General features: G+C 36.9%; 1 protein-coding gene across 7 annotated transcripts in view; it reads right to left on the bottom strand.

Moving 5' to 3' along the window:
• Positions 1-22,091, bottom strand: part of CHRM3 (cholinergic receptor muscarinic 3) — a 521,055-nt gene that overhangs the window by 345,984 nt on the left and 152,980 nt on the right. For all 7 annotated transcript variants that reach the window (XM_054522448.1, XM_054522365.1, XM_054522278.1 and 4 more), the window contains 1 exon segment: positions 15,051-15,159. The gene's annotated coding sequence lies outside the window, so the exon portion shown is untranslated.

The following is a 22,091-nucleotide window of genomic DNA, read 5'->3' on the forward strand; positions in this document are numbered from 1 at the left end:
CATATGGGGAAAATGGACCCAGACACAGTCAAAGATTTACATGCAAGGATATATATATACACACACACAGACACACACACACACACACACACACACATATATATATATATACACATATATATTTAAAGTTGCAATACAGAATGAATGAAAAGAAACTAAATATGGGATAAATAAATTTTGGTACATTCACACAATACAATGTTTCGTATCCTTGGAAGTATGTTTTAGAATAATACTTAGAGAAATGTAAAAATGGGAATGTATTGTTATACTATGAAAGAGGTATGAGGAATGTGATCACATATTTGTGCAAATATATAAATTACCTAAGTCTAAAGTATAAAAATATTTGTAAGAATTACTTTGGAGTTTTTCGGTGGTGAGATTATAGATGTTTTGTATTGTTTTTGCATTTTTTTTGTATTTTTAAGATTAGAAAATATGGAAAAATTAATGACCATAAAAAGAAATATCATTAAAAAACATCAGCATATGAGTTGCAATAAAACAGCTGAAGACACTAAAGAAAGATGTAGCAAAAATACTTTAACAATATTTCACTTAATTTCCTAACATTATTGTAAAGTTACTGAGAATCTGAAAGTATTGATATATTTTCTAATTAATTTGCCTAAATAGGGGTATTTAAAAATAATTATCAAACACAAATTTCTCAATAGTTTTTCCTGTGTTTTACACACATATATTTTTTGCCCCGGAGAATTTTGCACACAAAATGCCACACTTCATCATTTGTATATTTTATTATGAATAAGTGGTATATAGTTAGTCCATCTATCACTCTGAATTTTATTCAAAAAATTGCAATGTGACGTCCACTGCGGTCAATCCCAAAATAAATGGACAATAGCCATACAATGTATTGTTTCACTTTAAAAGTTAATTTTGATAGCACCTTGGAAATGATCAATTGTGCAAGAATTGGGTCTTGCGATAACAAGAAGGGTAAGATCCTGGACAGGGCATTAATTCCATAACTCCAGTAGTATAGTGTTATGTAGATGTGGAGTTATACAATTAATGCACTATGTATCCTTAACAAGTTGTAGGTTCTCACCATCATCTAATAAAATGTAACAATTTAATCAATTCAGGTACAAGAAATATTGGCCAGCTTCTTGCAACTAACAATAATGTCTTAGTTTTGAGGTTAAAGCAATCATCCGACTCTCTCTTGAAATTCGTCCTAACTTTCCATGAAATCTTATGAGGCATACTTGATATTTTAAGAATTAGTCCCTCCGAATTTGGGTTTAAAGTTTGAGGTAGTGGTTGAACTGTCAGTTGTTGGCATTCAATTAAATATTCTTGACTGAAATGAAGCAATTAGGGAAAATGTGTTTTATACGGTCAAGGTTAAGCTGAAATGCAAGACTCAATTTTAAACACAAGGATTTCAGTAAGTATTCAAGGGCATATCAGAACACACTTTTAGGAAGTACACTGTAGAGATTCTCAGATTAGACAAATAAACTGATGAACCCAAGAAATATGATCCTGACTCAGGCTCACAGCATCAACTGGTTACCAATAGCTCCTACAGACTGTGAATAACAGAGACAGCCTGCTTTGCTAGTATGACCTTTTCACAGTTTATAAGACTCATAGACTTACAGAAAAGAAGTGAAAGGGAAAGTGATAAGAGATGGCTGTTGTGCAAAACATTTGTGTTATACTTATTACAAGTCTAGCAAAAGCTTGTGTCAGTGGTTAAGGAAGTGCATATTGGTGGAAAAGGATTGGCAGATACCCTAGATGTTTCTGGGCATAAAAATTCACTTAGTCCATATTTATGGAGTATCCTCCAGGTGCCCTTCCTGTGAAAGCTTCTATCTAGGGTAACAAGGGAAAATCAGCAATACATATGCAAGAGGAGCTCAGACACCAGTTAGGGACAGGAGAATAAACATAAAGTGGATGATTTCAGTTTTATTTGCTAAATACTTAGTAAATAAAGCAAGAAGTTGACTCAGGTGACTCGTAATTCTTACATAAGGCAAAAACTTTTGACCTGTATATTAAAGGATGAGTAGACAGTTTCCAGGTAGAGAGGGAAAAGCATTCTAGGAAAAGAGAACATGGGCCAGCCCAGTAACACAAAAGAGCTTAGAACATTTGACTGTGGAGGATGCTGCCCAAGTTCTGGCTGTCAGTTGTTGGCATTCAATTAAATATTCTTGACTGAAATGAAGCAATTAGGGAAAATGTGTTTTATATGGTCAAGGTTAAGCTGAAATGCGAGATTCAGTTTTAAACGCAAGGTGTATGTCAGGTGCATACAAGAGTGTCACTGGATATGAGTTTGGAGAATTTCTTGAAATCAGACATTGGAAGGCTTTTTACTCCCATTCAGAATGTGTCTGGATTTTTTGCAATCTATCCATCTGACAAAAGTCTAATATCCAGAATCTACAAGGAACTTAAGCAAACTTACAAAAAAAAATCCCATTAAAAAGTGGGCAAAGGTCACGAACAGACACTACTGAAAAGAAGACAAACATGCAGCCAACAACCATATGAAAAAAACTCAACATCACTGATCATTACAGAAATGCAAAACAAAACCACAATGAGATACCATTCTATGCCAGTCAGAATGACAATTATTAAAAAGTCAAGAAACAAGAGATGCTTGTGAGGTTGCAGAGAAATAGGAATGCTTTTACACTGTTGGTGGGAATGTAAAGTAGTTAAACCATTGTGGAAGACATCTGGTGATTCCTCAAAGATTAAGAACTGGAAATACCATTTGACTCAGCAATCCCGTCAGTGGGTATATAACCCAAAGCAATATAAATTATTCTATTATAAAGATACATGCACATGTAGGTTCTTTGCAGCACTATTCACAATAGCAAAGACATGGAATCAACCCAAATACTCATTAATGATAGACTGGATAAAGAAAATGTGGTACATATACACCATGGAATACTATGCAGCCCTAACAAGGAACAAATCATGTCCTTTGCAGGGACATGATGAAGCTGGAAGCCATTATCCTCAGCAAACTAATTCAGGAATAGAAAACCAAACACCAGGTGTTCTCACTTATAAGTGGGATCTGAACAATGAGAACACGTGGACACAGGGAGGGGAACAACACACTTTGGGTCCTGTTGGGGGAGGGTGCAGCGGTGGGGGACGACAATAGAGAAAAGTGCTAATGCATGCCAGGCTTAATACCTAGGTGATTGGTTGACAGGTGCAGCAAAGCACCATGCCACACATTTACCTACGTAACACAAACCTGCACATCCTGCACATGTACCCTGAAACTTCTAAAATAGAATAAGTGTCTGGATTTTAATCTTGAGGCAAAGGGAGAGACATTTACACAGAGAATAAAATACTCAGAGGTGTGTTAGAGTAGTCTCCAATGTCAAGGGGAATGATTACCAGAAGGCAGTAATGCTGGCCAGAGAGACCATTAAAATATTTATTGCCAGAGTTGAAGTAGAAAACCTCAGAGCCACATAGTAGTCATGGCAAGGCAAAGAAGATAGTTTTAAAGGAGGTTTGAACCACACTGATAGAGAACTCAGATGTAAAGATTAGTTTTATTCAGCAGCCAGCTGAGCACAGAAGTAGAGGTGTCAGGAGCAATGCAATCGCGTTGCCTTGATCAAATTCGCATGCAAACAGATTCAGAGCAAAAGAAGATAGCTCTCTGGCCTACTTAAGTAGGCTTTTACACTTCTCAGCAGAGCCCTGGAGGGTCTCTTAGCCCCATGCATGAATGAAAGAATGAGATTAAAGTCCAAGATCCAGTTACTATTTAAAATTAAAAAAATATTTTATTTATTTATTCTAAGCTTGTAACTACTGTCCCCAAAAATAAATACGTAGAAGCATCATTCAATTCAACTCAACTCCATTCAACGAACATGTATTTGCTTTCTACTATGTATGCTGCTTTGTATGACTCTCCTAGGGAGAGTTAATAATAAAGCTGAAATGAACTAACAATTGGAACTCTTTATAAATAGTGGTTTCTTCTTGTCATACACTTTTACCATTTCTGTCTTGCAACTTATTTTATGTGCCTCCTCTATGTCTAAGCTGTGGATGTATTCCTAACTTGAGGAGGCCCCTGTCATTACAATAATCTGTTTAATGTACTTTTAACAGGCTTAGTATTAGGAGTATCAGAATTGAACTGGAGCTTTAATTACTCTATTTTTAGTGTGCTACATTTTGCAGGTTGTTAGTACTTTGGGTAGAAACCCAACAATTCTTGTCAACAATTGTCACTTTGGCAAACATCTTTTTATATTTGCTTTCCATGTGAAGTAGTGGGAAAAAAGGGCAAATTAATCTTGAGACACTACTTGTGTTTCTCTACCTCAACACTGTGTTGTCCCGTTGTCAAAAAAATCATGAGACAATATCATTTGACTACATTATTTTTTGAATCTATATTTTTTTAAAAAGCTAAAATGAGACATAAATTGTCAAGAATGACTCCAAAAATATTCTGTGCCTCACGTGTGTATTAAGCATTGATTTTTACACCAATGGCATGAAAATTGAATAATCTTGATTTGGGAAAGCCACCAAAATCATGTATTCAGAGAACCTAACAGTAAAAAGTTTTCAAACATGAATCTGTGCTTCATGGAAAGAAAAGGAAATAATTTTAAAGGTACATGCATAGTTAACGTTTCTCATTTCCTCCAGCAAGAATTGACGACTTTGTCTATCACTGCAACTTAGTAAACAGAATTTGATACCTGTTTACTGGCTGAGCTTTATAAAGAGATCACTATATTGCCTCCAAAGATCACTAAAAATGATTGATTTACTTTCTAGTTGGAAAACTGTCTCAGCACAGTGCATGACTGACAGTTTTTCCAATTTTTGAATTGTTCCTTTTGATGCAGGGCAGGTGAGCTCCAAATTGGGGCTTAGCACATGAGGGTTTTTGGCTTCACCCGGGAAAGAATTCAAGGGCAAGCTGGCAGTAGGGTAGAGGAAAACAGCTTTATTGAAGAGGCAGCATTACAGCTTTGTGACTGCTCCTGCAGAGTATGGCTACCCCATAGGCAAAGAGTAGCAGTTCAGGGCAGTTCTTTAATCATATTTATACCTACTTTTAATTGCATGCAGATTAAGGGGCAGTTAATGCACAGATTCCTAGGAAATGGGTAGTAACTTCTGGGTTGCCAGTCATTGCCATGGAAAGAGGCAGTAACCGTTGCCGTGGCAATGGTAAACTGACACAGCACATTGGTAGGCCTGCCTTATGGAAAGCTGTTTCTGCCCCATTCCTGTTTTAGCAAGTCCTCATTGTTCTGGTGTCTGAGCCCTGCCTCTGAAGCACAGTCCCACCTTCTACCTCATGTTGTCACAAGGTCTCAAGTGCACATCCCATATTATTTCTAATACAGTAATGTTTATGAATCAATGACTCTAGTTCCACAACCAAACTTCCATGTGATTAAATAATAAAAGCTGAACACTTCCATGTGACTCCATGTTTCAGCACCGAGAAGACTTAAACTTGAATCAAAGAACCAAAAAACTGGGAGTTGCTTTTCTTCCTTTGGTGAAAGGGTAACAATTTTTTCCCCTTTAGGTCTCAGAGTGCTCACATTTTCTGGCCCCCATCATCCCTCATAACCACTCTTCAGTGCAATCTGATGATGTACAAAATAATCTTTTTTTTCTTTTTTTTTAATTATTATACTTTAAGTTTTAGGGTACATGTGCACAACGTGCAGGTTTGGTACATATGTATACATGTGCCATGCTGGTGTGCTGCACCCATTAACTCGTCATTTAGCATTAGGTATATCTCCTTATGCTATTCCTCCCCCCTCCCCCACCCAACAGTCCCCAGAGTATGACGTTCCCCTTCCTGTGTCCATGTGTTCTCATTGTTCAATTCCCATCTATGAGTGAGAACATGTGGTGTTTGGCTTTTTGTCGTTTGAGGATTTTTCCTTTAGATTCTACAACACCTACAAATATTTTAGAATGATTTAAAAAGTGATTAGAAATACATAAACCAGGGCTGGGCACGGTGGCTCACGCCTGTAATCCTAGCACTTTGGGAGGCCAAGGCGGGAGGATCACAAGGTCAGGAGTTTGAGACGAGCCTGGCCAATATGGTGAAACCCCATCTCTAATAAAAATACAAAAATTAGCTGGGCATGGTGGCATGTGCCTGTAGTCCCAACTACTTGGGAGGCTGAGGCAGGAGAATCACTTGAACCTGGTAGGTGGAGGTTGCAGTAAGCCAAGATTACACCACTGCACTCCAGCCTGGGCAACAGAGTGAGACTCCATCTCAAAAAAAAAAACAGAAAGAAATACATGAACCAATTTAAAACCATGATAGGTATTTTATCAAAAACTTCATTTTTAGTAATGATCAAAATATGATGTTTTAGTGAGTAAAAATGTCAAATTTTGTAATCTCAAACTATGCTTTAGAAAAGTTGAATGCAATTTTGCTATAAAAAAGGAGCTGCTTTCATTTAAAATAAATTTATTACTTTTTGTGTATACATATATTTAATGATCACTCTTTTTCTGCATGCCTGCACGTGTGCACACACACACACACACTCTATTCCTTTCCACACATCCTGCCCCTACCCACCTCTAACAGCTACCTAGAAATGTAAATTCTGTAAGGACAGGCACTTTGTCTATGGTTTGTAGTCCCAGGGCGTGCTATACCATAGGAGGTCACTAAATATTTGCTGAATGAATAAATAGAATACCTGAATTCTCTAGCTTCAAATATTTAAACTAAACTCATTTACAACATGACTTTCTTTTCAGATAATTTAATCTGTTCGAATTTCAAATGACTTCACAACATCATAATTATCTTCTTCATTAAAAAATAGAAGTTATCCCAGTACTTTGGGAGGCAAAGGTGGGAGGATCACTTGAGGCCAGGCGTTCGAGACCAGACTGGCAAACATGGTGAAACCTGTCTCTACTACAAATAAAAAAATTAGACAGTTGTAGTGGCACATGTCTGTAATTTCAGCTCTTTAAGGGGTTGAGGAACGAGAGTTCACTTAAACTTGAAAGGCTGAGGTTGTACTGAACCGAGATCATGCCACTGCACTCTAGCCTGGGCAACAGAGTGAGACTCTGCTTTAAAAAACAGATGTTAAAACCACTACTTCAAAAGTAGCTCCCTTTCCTAGGCTTGTTTGCCCCTACATTTAAATTTTCCTTGTTGGGATAAATAACATAGTTGAGGGGATATCTAAAGGTACAATAGAACACCGGTAATTATATCTCCATCATAGAAAGAGGCAAAATATGAGATAAATCGGCAAAATTATTTTCAACTAATTAAACTGAAAAGAGACAGTTCACGTGAAAGCATTTTGATGGGAGTGGGATGGGATAGAAGAGACACTTGTTGAGACCAAGAATCCTAGTCCCCACTGTAGGGAATCAATCAATTATAGGACATGTCCATTGATTTCACGGCATTTACATCAATCATTCAAGTGAAAGAAACAAGACATAAGAAAACATGTTAAATGATATTATTTGATTTTTATGAACAAAATTTTCAATCTTAAAAGTGGGTAATGCATTCTCCTGAAAGTCTCCTGCTTGTATCCTAACTGAGAATGTGTCTCCAAATAGATATAGATTCTCATTTGTATGCATATTGGTTCCCACGGAAGCATAGTAGGGGAAATCTTTAATTATGAATTTAGAAGCTATTTACTCTCCAGAATATTAAATTAGCAAGGGTTAACCTGAAGCATATTTTCCAAATTAATTTTATTTTCAAAAATAAAATTAGTTCTCTATTTCCCCATATGAAAATATTATATGCCCCCATATTTATGTGTCTGTCCTATAGTGGTGAGGCTGACTTCCTTACAAAGTCTTTGGAAATCAGTCTTACAAATTTGGGTTATATACATATGTCAATCAGTAGTGTACACAGTACAGTATATGGAAGATGATAATGGAGTCCTTGCAGACTTGTGACGATTAAGAGACAATATGGCTAGGAACTCCCTGCCAGTTACTAGCTGAGTGTACGGTAGCCATTATTGTTATGATCAAATTTCAACATAAAACATAAGTCGTTTCGTTAAAAAGAAAGTTAGAAAATAGTAATCCAGAAATGTTCATCTTCAAATGCATAAAATAGAGACTCATAAAAGTATCAGGAAACAAGCAGGTATTTTGTCAGGTATTAGCTTTTGAAACAATAAAAACTATTTCCTCCAGGTAGGGCGTGGTGGCTTATGCCTGCAATCCCAAAACCTTGGGATGCCAAGAAGGGAGGATCTCTTGAGCCCAAGAGATGGAGACCAGCCGGGGCAATGAAGTGAAACCCCGTCTCTACAAAAATAATAATAATGATAATAATAATATTAGTCAGGTGTGGAGCATGAGCCTGTAGTCCCGGCTATTTGGGAGACTGGGGTGAAAAGATCACTTGTGCCCAAAAGGTTGAGGCTGCAGTGAGCTTATCATTTATTTATATAGTTTTTTTTATATAAAGTATGATATATAAAATCTATACATATATAAAATATGATATATATCATCTATACATATAATATATGATACATAGCATCTATACATATATAATATATGATACATATCATCTATACACATCAGAAATAGATGATATATATAATATAATAAATATATATCATATATTAAATACATATATATTGAAAGAAATAGCCATATTTCATTCAATAGTAATTATTATTGCTGTATTGCCATAGTTACTTGAGCATATCAAAGCTTTAATAATGTGATAATACCTACATTATTCCATTATATTTCTGGTTACACAACTGGATGAATACTCTTGATATGGTATATATGGATCATTCGATCATTACCCCTTTTTGACTGATGCATGTTAATCTACAATAGCTTATGTGCTGAAAACTGGAGTAACCTATCACCTATTTTCTTCTCTTAAAAATTATCTTTATTAGCTTAATGCTTTACAGTTACCTATCTACAGCCATCTGTGAAATCTGAGTGGCTTGACATAATTTGTGCTACTTATAACCCTATCTCATTAGCCCATGATGACTTCACTGTATACAACTGGACTACAGCAAGCAACAAAGATGAGTGTCATGTGTTAAAACACTGTTTTAGTGGACTTAATGATCTTTCATGTCACAATTGTATGATAAAATTTCAGTTAAAATCATACAATTCATGAAGAAACATTTAAATCAAACAATTTTAAGTCCCCCTCTGAGTGATGTATAGCTACTCATTTATTGACACAGAGGCCTTTTTTTTGGTTCAGTTATTTTTCACTCTATTTTTAAACAAACAGCTTAAATCTACAAGAATAATAACATAGGCCAGGTCAGTGGCTCACTCCTATAATCCCAGCACTTTGGGAGGCTGAGGTGGGTGGATTACCTGAGCTCGGGAGTTTGAGACCAGCCTGACCAACATGGAGAAACTCCGTCTCTACCAAAAATACAAAATTAGCCAGGTGTGGTGGTGCATGGCTGTAATCCCATCTACTCGGGAGGCTGAGGGAGGAGAATCACTTGAACCCGGGAGGTGGAGGTTGCAGTGAGCCAAGATCACGCCATTGCACTCCAGCCTGCGCAACAGGAGTGAAACCGAAACTCCCTCTCTCAAAACAAACAAACAAAAAAAGAATGGTAACACTTATATACATTTTCCACCTTTCCCAAATGATTAATGGTAGGGGACTTCCTTGGTCATATGAAGTATATATATAAATTATATAGCATGTATGTGCTTTATATTTATATAAATATGCTTTAATATGTATACTTTAAAAACAGTGATGAATTCAAGCCTGGAATGTTGAACAAAAGCAATCAAAAGAAATAAAATAGTTATTATAATAAAAGAAAACCTTAAGAACTATTTAAAAAATATTTTTCTTACTAACTCATAGCAACTCAGTCATTCCATTTTCAGTTAACATGAGGTCAGAAAATTTCTCATCATTGCTGAAATGCTGTTCTAAAAATCAAATTTTCTAGCCCACCTAGGGACACAATCAATCAATCAATAGAGCTTAATGATAAATTAAGAAGGTAGTTAATAGAGTCAGATACACATTTTCAAAACTCCTGTTATCTTTTGCTAAAAATACTTAAAATGATATAAACATCATGGTAAGTCAAAATTTGCCACTTTTCATTTTTTTCTGGTCATACTTTTTACAGGTTTATATTAATAATTTTAAGATAACATCCATATTGAAAGACATTTCATAGAAATCTCTGTAACATGCCAAATGCAATTATTTCTTGTGCAATCTAAGGATAAAATGTATCATTAATCATTTGAATCATTAATTTTATCAGTAACTATTGGTTGACTTCTGGACCAAGGAAAAACAAGAATGAACAAGAAAGGAACTGCCCTCAACAAACTAACACCATAGTGAGGTAGTTGGTATATCAACAAAGCATTGCAAAAGAAGTAAGCATGATTTATAATATAGGTATGCACACAGTACAGAAGAGCAGAAAAAGAAACAGTGAATTTTAAGGGGAAGATCAAGGAAGTTTTCATAGATGACCATGCCTGTAAACTGAGTTTGGAAGGAAGAACGTGAGTTTGATTAATGGACAGTGCATTTAGCACAAGGAGGCTCCTGGGATCATGGCACGCAGGTAAGGCTTGCTGCTGCTAGGTGGGGCTTGGTCAGCAAGGAGGCAGAGGAGATTGGCAGCCAACATGTGAGAGAGGGTCACATAAACCTCTCTGGGAAATTCACAGCTCACTGATTCCACCTCCAGTCACCATTGAGCAGGCTCTCTTCTTAAAGGACTCACCTTCTGCTTGGCCCACAATACAGCCTGCTCGAATACACCTCCATTCCTAGGCTTATACTCTTCCCTTTACCATGTTATGTGTAAAGTTAAGGGCTATTCTCAGGATCCCACTGTAGTAAAGATTTCATCTATTTCGTGTCTCCAAATTATATTAGACTTCAGGTCTGAATATCCCATGTCTGATCCATGGTCTGGCCCTGTGGTACTGAGTGAAATGCATCATTCTGCTTTAGTTTCTAGAGATTCTCATTTAAGTAGTATCAGATAGATATTGGACTTAATCAGTCTCCTTCAGAAGGAGACTCCATTTTTTTTTTTTTTTAAGATGGAGTCTCTCACTGTTGCCTAGGCTGGAGTGCAGTGGCATGATCTCAACTCGCTGCAACCTCCACCCCACAGGCTCCAGTGATTCTCATGCCTCAGCCTCCTGGGCAGCTGGGATTATAGGTGTGTGCCACCACACCTGGATTTTTTTTTTTTTTTTGTATTTTTAGTAGAGATGGGTTTTCACCATGTTGGCCAGGCAGGTCTCAAACTTCTGACCTCAAGTGATCTGCCCATCTCAGCCTCCCAACGTGCTGGGATTATAGGTCACTGCACCCAGCCAGAAGGAGACTTCTAAAGACATACATAATTTAATTTGTGATGTTAAGGTAAATATCACAAATATATACAATGACCATAAAACCACAAAGATAAGTAGAAATCCACAAAAATCTGTCTGTTTAGTAGGTGATACGGTTTGGCTGTGTCCCCACCAAAATCTCATCTTGAATTCCCACATGTTGTGGGAGGGACCTGGTGGGAGGTAATTGAATCACTGGGGCAGGTCTTTCCCATGCTGCTCTCAAGGTAGCAAATAAGTCTCAAGAGATGTAATGGATCTATAAGGGGGAGTTTCCCTGCACAAGCTCTCTCTGTGCCTGCTGCTATCCATGTAAGATGTGAATTGCTCCTCCTTGCTTTCCACCATGATTGTGAGGCCTCCCCAGCCACACAGAACTGTAAGTTCATTAAACCTCTTTATTTTGTAAACTGCCCAGTCTCAGCTATGTCTTTATCAGCAGCATGAAAATGGACTAATAATACAGTAGGGCTGGCATTACAACCGCATAACCTTGCTTTTTTCCTTTTATTACATTCTAAATCCTAATACGAGACTTCATAATGTGCATTTTGGCTGCACTGAAGGGCTAGAAGTATGGCATGCTGCAGGCCCTGGGAGGGCAGGACAGCATCAAATCAGTGCCATGGGCATCTCTCACCCAGGCCCTCACAGAGGGACAGCAACACAGCAACCAGGCCTGTACCCATTTCCATAGCTTGTAGATTCTTACCAAGAAATGCACCCTCAAAGCCTTTATGCCCAAAAGCTTCCCCCATAACCACTACTGTCCTCATCAGGGGAAAAATCTATAAAGGCTGAAGAAGCTATTGCAAAAATAAACAAGAAGAAGAATAAATGGGTGTGTGCAAAGCAGTCAAAGATAACATTTTAATCCGAATTATAAGCAAGTCAGGTAAGTCAGATTAAATTTACACGTGAAAGGCTTTCTGGGTACAGAGATGGACAGAGTTGGACAAACCAAACGCTGTCATTGTTTTAGATGGTTTATAAGGAAGAAGTGAGGGAACAAGACTTGGCTTTCTGGTCTGAGTGATACATGTCAGCCCAGCAACTGGCTCAACTAGAGAGATAAACACAAAACATGGGCTCATGCTCTTGACTCTAAATACTGCCCCAAGTTATCAGTACTTTCCACCTTGGGAACAAATTATGACTCATTTGGAAAATGTCACCCACTAAAACTACTGAATTTTGTCCAGTGTAAGCTCAAAGAACAATATCTTAAGTTGATTCATAATAAAAACAAGTGTACGTCTGATATAGAACTCATGATTATGAAAGTGAAAGTTCAAGCCCTTACTCCCCATCACTTTGTGAAACATTTTCTACATTTATACCTCCTTTCTTTTTTGCTTTTTCTCTCCTGCAAAAAAAAAAAGTCATTTTAAACATGATGACAGTCCAAAATTCAAAATAAATTAAACATTCATTTGATATTCCTTGATCGGCCTAATAAACCACTTTTTTTTTTGTCATTTCAGTATTCCATACTCAAGCTATGTTTGCATTTTGTTGTTTGATTTAAGTATTTGTTAATCATTTTTGAAATTCCAAATCTAACAAAATAAATCCAATAATTGAACACATTTATAAAAGTCCTTTAAATATAACACATGGCAAGGACATTTTTAAATTCAGAAGTTCTCTGATTTACATGATTTTAAAATCATACTATATAATGATTTGTGATTATATCTTTACAATGCCTGACAAAGCGGATAGCTACCATTCCTTGTGTGGATGCTGTGTTAAGCCATCTGAACAAAGGCAGTATGGAGTATACCATAATCATTTCCATTTTATTTCTCAGAAACTGAGGTTTTTGAAAACTTCACAATTAATAAATGACTTTGAACCCAGGGCTTTCTGATTCTAAAATCTGTGCTCATCAGGATAATCCCACACTCCCCAGGGAACTGATTGATAACTTAGTAAGTGTCACACTGCTCCCAAACACTTGTCCATATTAACTCATGTAATCCATACAACAAGCCTATGCAATCAGATAGATTTCTTTTTATTAGTCTCATTCTACAAATGTGCAAACTAAAGCACAGAGAAATTAAATGACTTGTCCAACTTTGCAAAGCTACAAAATGGTGGAACTGGGTTGCAACCTCAGGCAGTCTGACTATAGATCCTGCATACTTCAGCAGTATGCTACAATATTAGCCAGTGAATATGTTACCTGTTATTAAGATTTTTGTTCCATTTATATGCAAAAAATTTATTCATGTAACAGACCACTGCCCTTCCAGTGAAAATCATATCTAATTTCTGGAATTAGAATTTGCAAACCAGTTTCATTGCATAAGCCTGGTTATATAACTTGTTTAAATTTAGTGGAAAAGTCTTTCTCAATATTACTGAATGTATTTGTTAAGATTACATTTTCAGTTGTTCATTTTAAACAGGCTAGCTGTATTCTCCTAGCTAAAGAGAATGGTCATAGAAGATGTTAAAAAGATTTCAGTTAACAAATGTATTAAATACTATATTTAAATAATAATTACAATCTCACCAAATTCCTACATCATTTCCTTAATATCTCGAAACTAAAGTACACATAAGTATCTAATATATCTTTCTCCTTCATGTGTAAAAACCTAATAGATAAAATCTAATAAGAGTAAACACGATGGAGAGAAGCAGCAGCAGAAATTCCTTATGGTTGGTGGGGATTGGTGTGTGCATGGGCGTGTGAGAAACATGCGTTTCCTCATATATCATTTAAACATAATTTTCTCAAATATACAAAATTAATTTGGGTCATAAATTAAAATTAATTATGATTTTATCATTTATCTCTTAGGTAAGTAACATATAAAATAGTAGACTGCATTAATTAATTTGAAGAGACAACTATGGTCACAACTTTTTCCAGCTCCCTACTTGTGATGTTAGTTGACCACAGACAACACTATTTATTTTTACGGAGTTTGAGAGTTAGCTAATAATTTCACATCCGTTACCTCTGTTGACCTTCAAAGGAAATCTTATGAACTAGGTAAAGCAGAAATGATTCCTTTCATTTTTCAAATGAAGAAACTGAGGCCTAGAGATTAGGGGACTAGTATGAGGATAAATGCTGGAGCTGAAATAAAATTAACATCTTCTGACTGAGTTTAACTTTCTTTCCATAACGCCGTAAATATCATACACCAACTGTTAATATGGTGCATCTGTAAGTGGAAGCACATCAAATACCCTGTATAATAAAATTAAACTGTTTCAAAGTATAAACTTGGTAAAAAGTTTAAGTTTACATTGGCACCAGATCTATATGATATTAACCAGAAGACATCGAAACTGTCCAGTGACGTTTCTTAATTCAGTTAAAAAAGAGGGAAGATTCTATACTTCTAAATTCTGCCTATATAGGTATACATAATTACATTTATATACTTATACCTAATAGACACAGCTCAGCATGCCTCTTCATTTTACAATTGGTTGATACAGAAATAGACTAGATCTAGCCATATTTCATACCAGCGACACAAATACATGTGTTTTACACATTTTTCATTATAAAAGTAGGTACTCTGTTGAAAATCTCAACATATAACTGTGTACATGATATTAATTAAAAAAATACCTACTAGTGAAGAGACTTGGTTCTGTACATCATGATGGGGATGGATACAGTTCATTCAATCCACAGTCCACTGAGTGACGCATAACCAAAATATGTGCCATTACTGTTCATATCTAAACAGACACAAAAAGATGACAAAATCGGTCACTAAGTATGACCTCATATGATTTGCATAAGATTATCTTTCTAATCTGTAGCATAATAATAATAATAATAATAATAATAATAATAATAAAAAGATGTTTGACAAGCAACCCAACAGAAAGACCTTAACCTACATACCTCTGTTGTTGTTGTTTTTATTTCATTAGCTTTAAGAATATAAATGGTTTTTGGTTACACGGGTGAATTTTATAGTGGTGAAGTCTAGGATTTTAGCACACCCATCACCTAAGTAGTGTACATTGTACCCAATATGTAGTTTTTATCCCTCACCCTCCTCCCACACTCTGAATCTCTAATGTCCATTATTATCACTCGGATGCCTTTGTGTACCCATAGCCTAGCTCCTACTTATAAGTGAGAACATGTAATACCTCCATTTTGCACACAATGTGAAGTATAGCCATGCGAACATACTACACAGTCAGTAAATATGTCTGATTCAGAAGTAAATTTACTACTAACTCAATGTAACATTACTAGAAAGCCATATGCTTATCAATAAGAAAACCAAACTTATCCCATGATGTGAATTTTTTGTGGCCTATGTGTTGAGCATTACCCTATGTATGCATATGAATTTTCATTTAGTTTTCACCACAAATCTGCAATGCAGTCATCTCGCTTTACAGATTTAAAGACTCAGGGGAGTAAGGCAATTGGCCCAAGACTCTGCCCTCTATAGAACATGCTGCTTTACCATATCAAGTGGACCATGCAAAGCAGACACTTCTTCCAATGATTAGTTGTGCTCTACGTGTCCTACAATGTAACCAACAGATATTGAGTTGATATATAAAGATACATCTCATTGGTTCTCTGTCTCCCATATAGTTCTCTAAAATGCAAGCATGGTATTCTACTCGTCTTTGTATGTCAAGATAGATATAAAGTGAGATCTCACTTTGAAATATAGTGCCTGGCACATACAAATACGTGCTGAGTAAATGAATGAATGAACAGCAACAACAAAAGTAGGCATTGGCATCTATTTTTTGCCTTAATTCACACTTTTGTTTTGTCAATCCTTTAATTTACTTGCCAAAGTTATCTTTCTGTTTGCAATACAATCTCAAGAAGAAAAAGAATAATCTGAAATATCATTTGAATGAAGTTCAAATATATTCATTCCAAAAATTACACACTAGTTAGCAGTCGGTTTAATTTAATTCATTTAGAGATCGAATTCTATTTCTCAAAAATAGAAAAGGTTAAATAATAAAGACATTTTCCAGAAAGAAAAAAATCCATGTTTTACCTATAGATTAAGTATTGGCTTCCTAACGGGACTTACATCTATGCACCTTCCTAGATCACAGGGGGAAGGATGGCACGAATAGAGGAGAAAACTGAAGTCAAAGTCTATAGGCAGAAACTGCATGATTACTAGGAGCTAGGAAAAGCGGCTCTGGATTGGAGATGCTACAGAAAAACAGCCAGCTTGGAGACTCTAGTGGTCAGATCCCAATTTACTCTGCAGAAAAAGCAGCACCACAGCAATCTCTCCAGAGCAGGAGTGGGCAAACTCCAACCCTGCTGCCAGTTTTTGTGTAGCCTGTGAGCTAAGAATGGTTTTTACATTTTTAAATGTTTGGAACAAACTAAAAGAATTGTGCGAATTATTTGAAATTCAAATATCAGAGTCTATAAATAAAGTTTTATTGGAACACAGCCACAGCCATTCATTTACATATTGTCTCTGGCTGCTTTCATGTTACCACGGCAGAGTTGAGTAGTTGTAACAGAAACAGTATGACCCACAAAGCCTAAAATATATACTATCTGACCCCTGATAAAAATCGCTTGCTGGGCAGGGTGTGGTGGCTCACGCCTGTAATCCCAGCACTTTGGGAGGCCGAGGTGAGCGATCATGAGATCAGGAGATCGAAATCATCCTGGCTAACACGGTGAAACCCCGTCTCTACCAAAAATACAAAAAAATTAGCCAGGCGTGGTGGCAGGTGCCTGTAGTCCCAGCTACCCGGGAGGCTGAGGCAGGAGAATGGCGTGAACCCGGGAGGTGGAGCTTGCAGCGAGCTGAGATCGCGCCACTGCAATCCAGCCTGGGTGAGTGAGACTCTGTTACCAAAAAAAAAAAAAAAAAAATCGGTTGCTGATTTCTGGTCTAGAAAATTGTTCATGCTTGATTTGGAGGAGATTATATGACAGGAAGAGGGGTGCTTCAGGGCAGATTGGAAGCAGAGGTTGGGAACCCCTGGCCTTAGAGAAGATCATGAGCCTCAGGGGCAATGCAATAACCATCTTGAGTAGAGCAGGGTATTTCTTTGCGGACAGCAGGATTTTCCCTGTAGGAGGCACAAGAAATGAGTTTCGACTCAGTCACACTTCATGTCGGGCCCACAAGCTGAGGCAATGAGGATGGATGGAGAAAGATGGCTACCGGGATAGCGTCATTCTGCAATGTGCCAGGATGGCATTCTCTTCAAGGAAATATCCAGGGCTCTGTCTCCCTCCCTAAAGGTGCCATTCTTCAGAATGACAGATAACTGAGACAACCAGTCTTCTTGCTGAAGGCCAAAGAAAGGTGATGATAACAACAAACAGGATAACTCTAAAAAAGTTAAAAGATCCTCCATTCTCCCCCACTTAAGGGCAAAGAGTGGAACACAGCAAAGATGCATAAATGGTAAAAACGTAAAACGAAGAAAGCATGAAGGCTATAGAGAAGAATCTGCTACATACATAATAGGACTCCCATGCAGAGGTGGCATTTACTTTTGAAAAATATCAAAGGAAGTTAAAATACATTTTGTAAAATGTCTATTTTTGAGACAACAGAGACAAAATCCCAAAGATTTATCTTCAAGCAGAGAAGTTAATTAAGCCCAAATAAATAAGAAGGCCGCTAAGTGGTTGCCCATGTAATTGCATCTTAGAGGTGAAGAGAAGGTGAGTTTTGAGCTGGAAGACTTGGCTGTAAACACCAACTCTGATATATTCTTGCTACATGACCTTGGACAGCTGGCCTCGTATTCAACAGCCTCACTTGCATCACCTCTAAAATAGAGTTTTTCTGAGAGTTGTAAGACAAAATATGAACAAAATGTCTAGAATACTGCCTGTCGCATGGGAGGCACGCAAGATTTACTAACTGCCCAGCTTGCTTTCTCTCCGTCCTCTTCTAATACTAATCTCCAACCAAAATTATTACAGCTGTAGGAAATGGTTGCCACATATTCAGTTCTCTCCTACGTTCCATACTTGACTTTGCTCCCTCTGTTTTCTCTGAGTAGACAACATCTTCTAATTTGGGGTGCCTCTCTATTTATCTGGTAAACTGCTATTCATTTGAAAAAATAATAACTCAAAAGCTAATTCTTACCAATCCCTAGTCCCTCAGGCACAAATATACTGCCATAACATTTTGAACATAATGTATATAATATAATAATATTGTATTATTATCTGTTTGCATATCTGTCTTTCCCAGGAGGTTATATCTTGGTCATCCTGTCTGATATAGTATAATATCAAGATGACTAATTATAATCTCCAGGGGAAGACAGACATGGTTTTTTAAAAAATGCCCACACATACATATTTCTGTCTATCTAACGGCCTACTCTGCCTATCTACTGCCTATACTCCACAAGGCTCTTCGGATTCCTGTTGAATAGAGGAATTTCCTTCACAGGAGTTACAATCTGGAGTGATTTCCAGACAGCTAGGTGTGCAACAGGTTCTAATATTTCTTGAGAGAAAGAAATGAAGAATGAACAAGTAAAGGAAGAATGACAGAAAGGCAACCTTGGTGAGGATTTGGTATATAAAAAATTGGCTGGGCATGGTGGCTCATGCCAGTAATCCCAACACTTCGGGAGGCCAAGGCAGGTGGATTGCTTGAGTCCAGGAGTTCAAGACCACCCTGGGCAACAGGGTGAAACCCCATCTCTACAAAAAAATAGAAAAATTAGCCTGGCACGGTGGCACACGCTTGTAGTCCCAGCTACTTGGGAGGCTGAGGTGGAAGGATCACCTGAGCCTGGGAGGTGAAGGTTGTGGTGAGAGGTAGTCACGCCACTGCACTCCAGCCTGGGTGACGGAGTGACACCCTATCTCAAAAAATAAATAAATAAAAAATAAAAAATGAACATAGCATATTGCAGGTGGCATTGACAATTTAGTTATCCTGGAGATCCACCTTGAAATATGCACAAAATAAAATAAATCTCCTCATTTTATGGATGTAAGTCAACTTTAGGCAGCTCCCAGTAATGATATTCCCTCATTTCTTTAACACCTACTATATGTGAGGCTCAGTGGGAGGTATAACCTCTAAGTCAGCTATTACTTATATGTGTTCAAAGGAAGATATTGAAGATGAAGAAAAAAATAGGGAATTTTTTTCTTGACTAAAGTCACACAGATATTAGTACAGTAAGTCCTCACTTAACATTGTTGATAGGTTCTTGCTCACCTGAGTACCTGGAGAAAACCCACACAGACATGGGGAGTTTGTGCAAACTCCACACACACATTGGCCCCAACTAAGAATTTTTTTTCCATCAATATTATAATTATAAGAAAATAAAGTTGAATAAAAAAAAATTACTCAAGGACCTGTTATATACTGAGTTCTTCAATCTATGCATTTCCACATAACAAATCAAGATTCTTCATTAATTTGATAAATGATGCTTTTAACATAGTATTTATTGTGTGAGCAGTTAATAAATGGTAGCTGTTGTTACTACTGTTATTAACACCATAACAAAACATCAGGGAAACAGTTTAACATTATGGAATGTTAAACTGCTATACTTATATAATACTTTATTATAATAAGAAATACGGAAGTTATACTGATATAAGGAAATGTATGTAAAATACAGAATATAAAATGGCATGTATTAGTTAACTAAAATTACAGGCAATATTGTGTATGATAAATTAGTAAAAATTAGAAGTTAGTATGCTGAAAATAATAAGACTGTGTGTTTGTAGGTAACTTATTTGAAGTTCCTCAATTTCTTTGAGAGTACGAAAATTTCCTTGAATTCAAATTTATGTTAAAACAAACATAATGTGTAATTTCTAAAAGTGGTGCTACTATCCCAGACTTTCTCCACATTTGAAATCTAATTTCTTCTGGTGCAAGATAATAAATTACTGCTGTTTTAGTAAGAGCTGTTTGTTTATCTATTTATTTCATTATTGGGAATGGAAACAGAGGCAGATTTTTTTAAAGGATTACTGAAGTGTTCTTTGAAATGGAGTCATTTAAACCACTTACTTCACTTAAAATAGACATAGCTTACCTTAACACTTCCCGATTAGCATAAGCAATCTACACATTATGATGCCGACTTCTGTAGTAAAGGCTAAATTATGTTAACATTTTGTTAAGATAAAGTAGTCAACACGTGCTGAAAAGAAATTTATTTCTTATACAGTTACGCCTCACTTAACAATGAGGACACATTCTGAGAAATGCATCATTAGGTGACTTCCTCGTTGTGCAAACATCATAGAGTGCACTCACAAAAACCTAGATGGCACTGCCTGGTACACACATAGGCTCCATCATAAACCCTATTGCTCCTAGGCTATCTGTACAGCACGTTACTGTACTGAATACTGTGGGTGGCTGTAACACAACAGGAAACATCTGTGTATGTAAACATCTAAACATAGAAAATGTAAAGTAAAAATATGGCATTAGGCCAGCACAGTGGCTCACGACTGTAATCCCAGCACTTTGGGAGGCTGAGGCAGGTGGATCGCTAGAATCCAGGAATTTGAGACCAGCTTGGGCAACATGGCAAAACCCCATCTCTACGAAAAAAATGCCAAAATTAGCTGGGCATGGTCCCACCTACTCAGGAGGCTGAGGTAGGAGGATCACCTGAGCCTTGGGAGGTTGAGGCTGCAGTGAGCCAAGATGGGGCCCCTGCACTCCAGCCTAGACAATAGAGTGAGACCTTGTCTCAAAACAAAAACAAAAACAAACCCCAAAATAGCAGTATAATCTTATAGGACTACTCTTGTATAAGTGGTCCATCGTTGACCAAAACATCATTTCACAGTGCATGACTGTACAGAAATATGAGAAAGAGAGATTTTAGCAGAACCATAATAGCAATAGTGACAAAAGTAATTGCTGCAAAAGGGGAAGAATATTTGATAAGAGTGACGGCTGAGACTCAAAATCGTCTTTGTGCTCTGAGAGCTGTGGAAGGCTAACCCCACTGGGGGACATCCAGCTCAGAGCTCATCTGGGCTTCAGACTTTCATCTGAGGGGAGCTCTAACCAGTGTCACTAACTGCTGAAGCAACTGACATTCTCTTATTCTCATTGAATTATAAGAGAACAAAGGCCAAAAAAATTGAAAGAATTCTGTGTAATCAAAGCATCTTTTAACAAAGAAGGTACAGAAAAATGACCTTGAACCTGATCATCAGGGAATCTGAAGCAGCTTCTTGGGCATGAGTGGGTGGCTTTTCTTCACCACCGCAGTTATGTCCAGAGTTTTACATCTGACAGAGCCATGTCTTAAGCACACCAAGGGTTGGGTGGGCCTGGGGCAAATGGTGATATTCTGGATAAAAATGCACATTGTAGCTCGGTTTTCTTTAATTGAAAGGGTTATATGAAGAGTCTTTTTTCTCTCTTTGTTAAAATCCTAAAGTTGTTTTTTATTAGAAATAACTATTTTAGGGCACTTATTTGATAGCCACAGTGGTAAGGAAGGAATTAATAAATCAAAGAGAAAGACAGCCTTGATGAAAAGGCTCAGGTATAACAAAAATAGGAGGTGGATTCTAAGCTTGTTTCAAATTGCTACTGGGTAGCTTTATATGTGTGCTTACATTTGTAATGAGGCAACTGTCATTTCATGTTTATATTTATTGGCTATTAAAC

Source organism: Pongo abelii, chromosome 1 (genome assembly GCF_028885655.2).
Source record: "Pongo abelii isolate AG06213 chromosome 1, NHGRI_mPonAbe1-v2.0_pri, whole genome shotgun sequence".
Taxonomy (NCBI): domain Eukaryota; kingdom Metazoa; phylum Chordata; class Mammalia; order Primates; family Hominidae; genus Pongo; species Pongo abelii.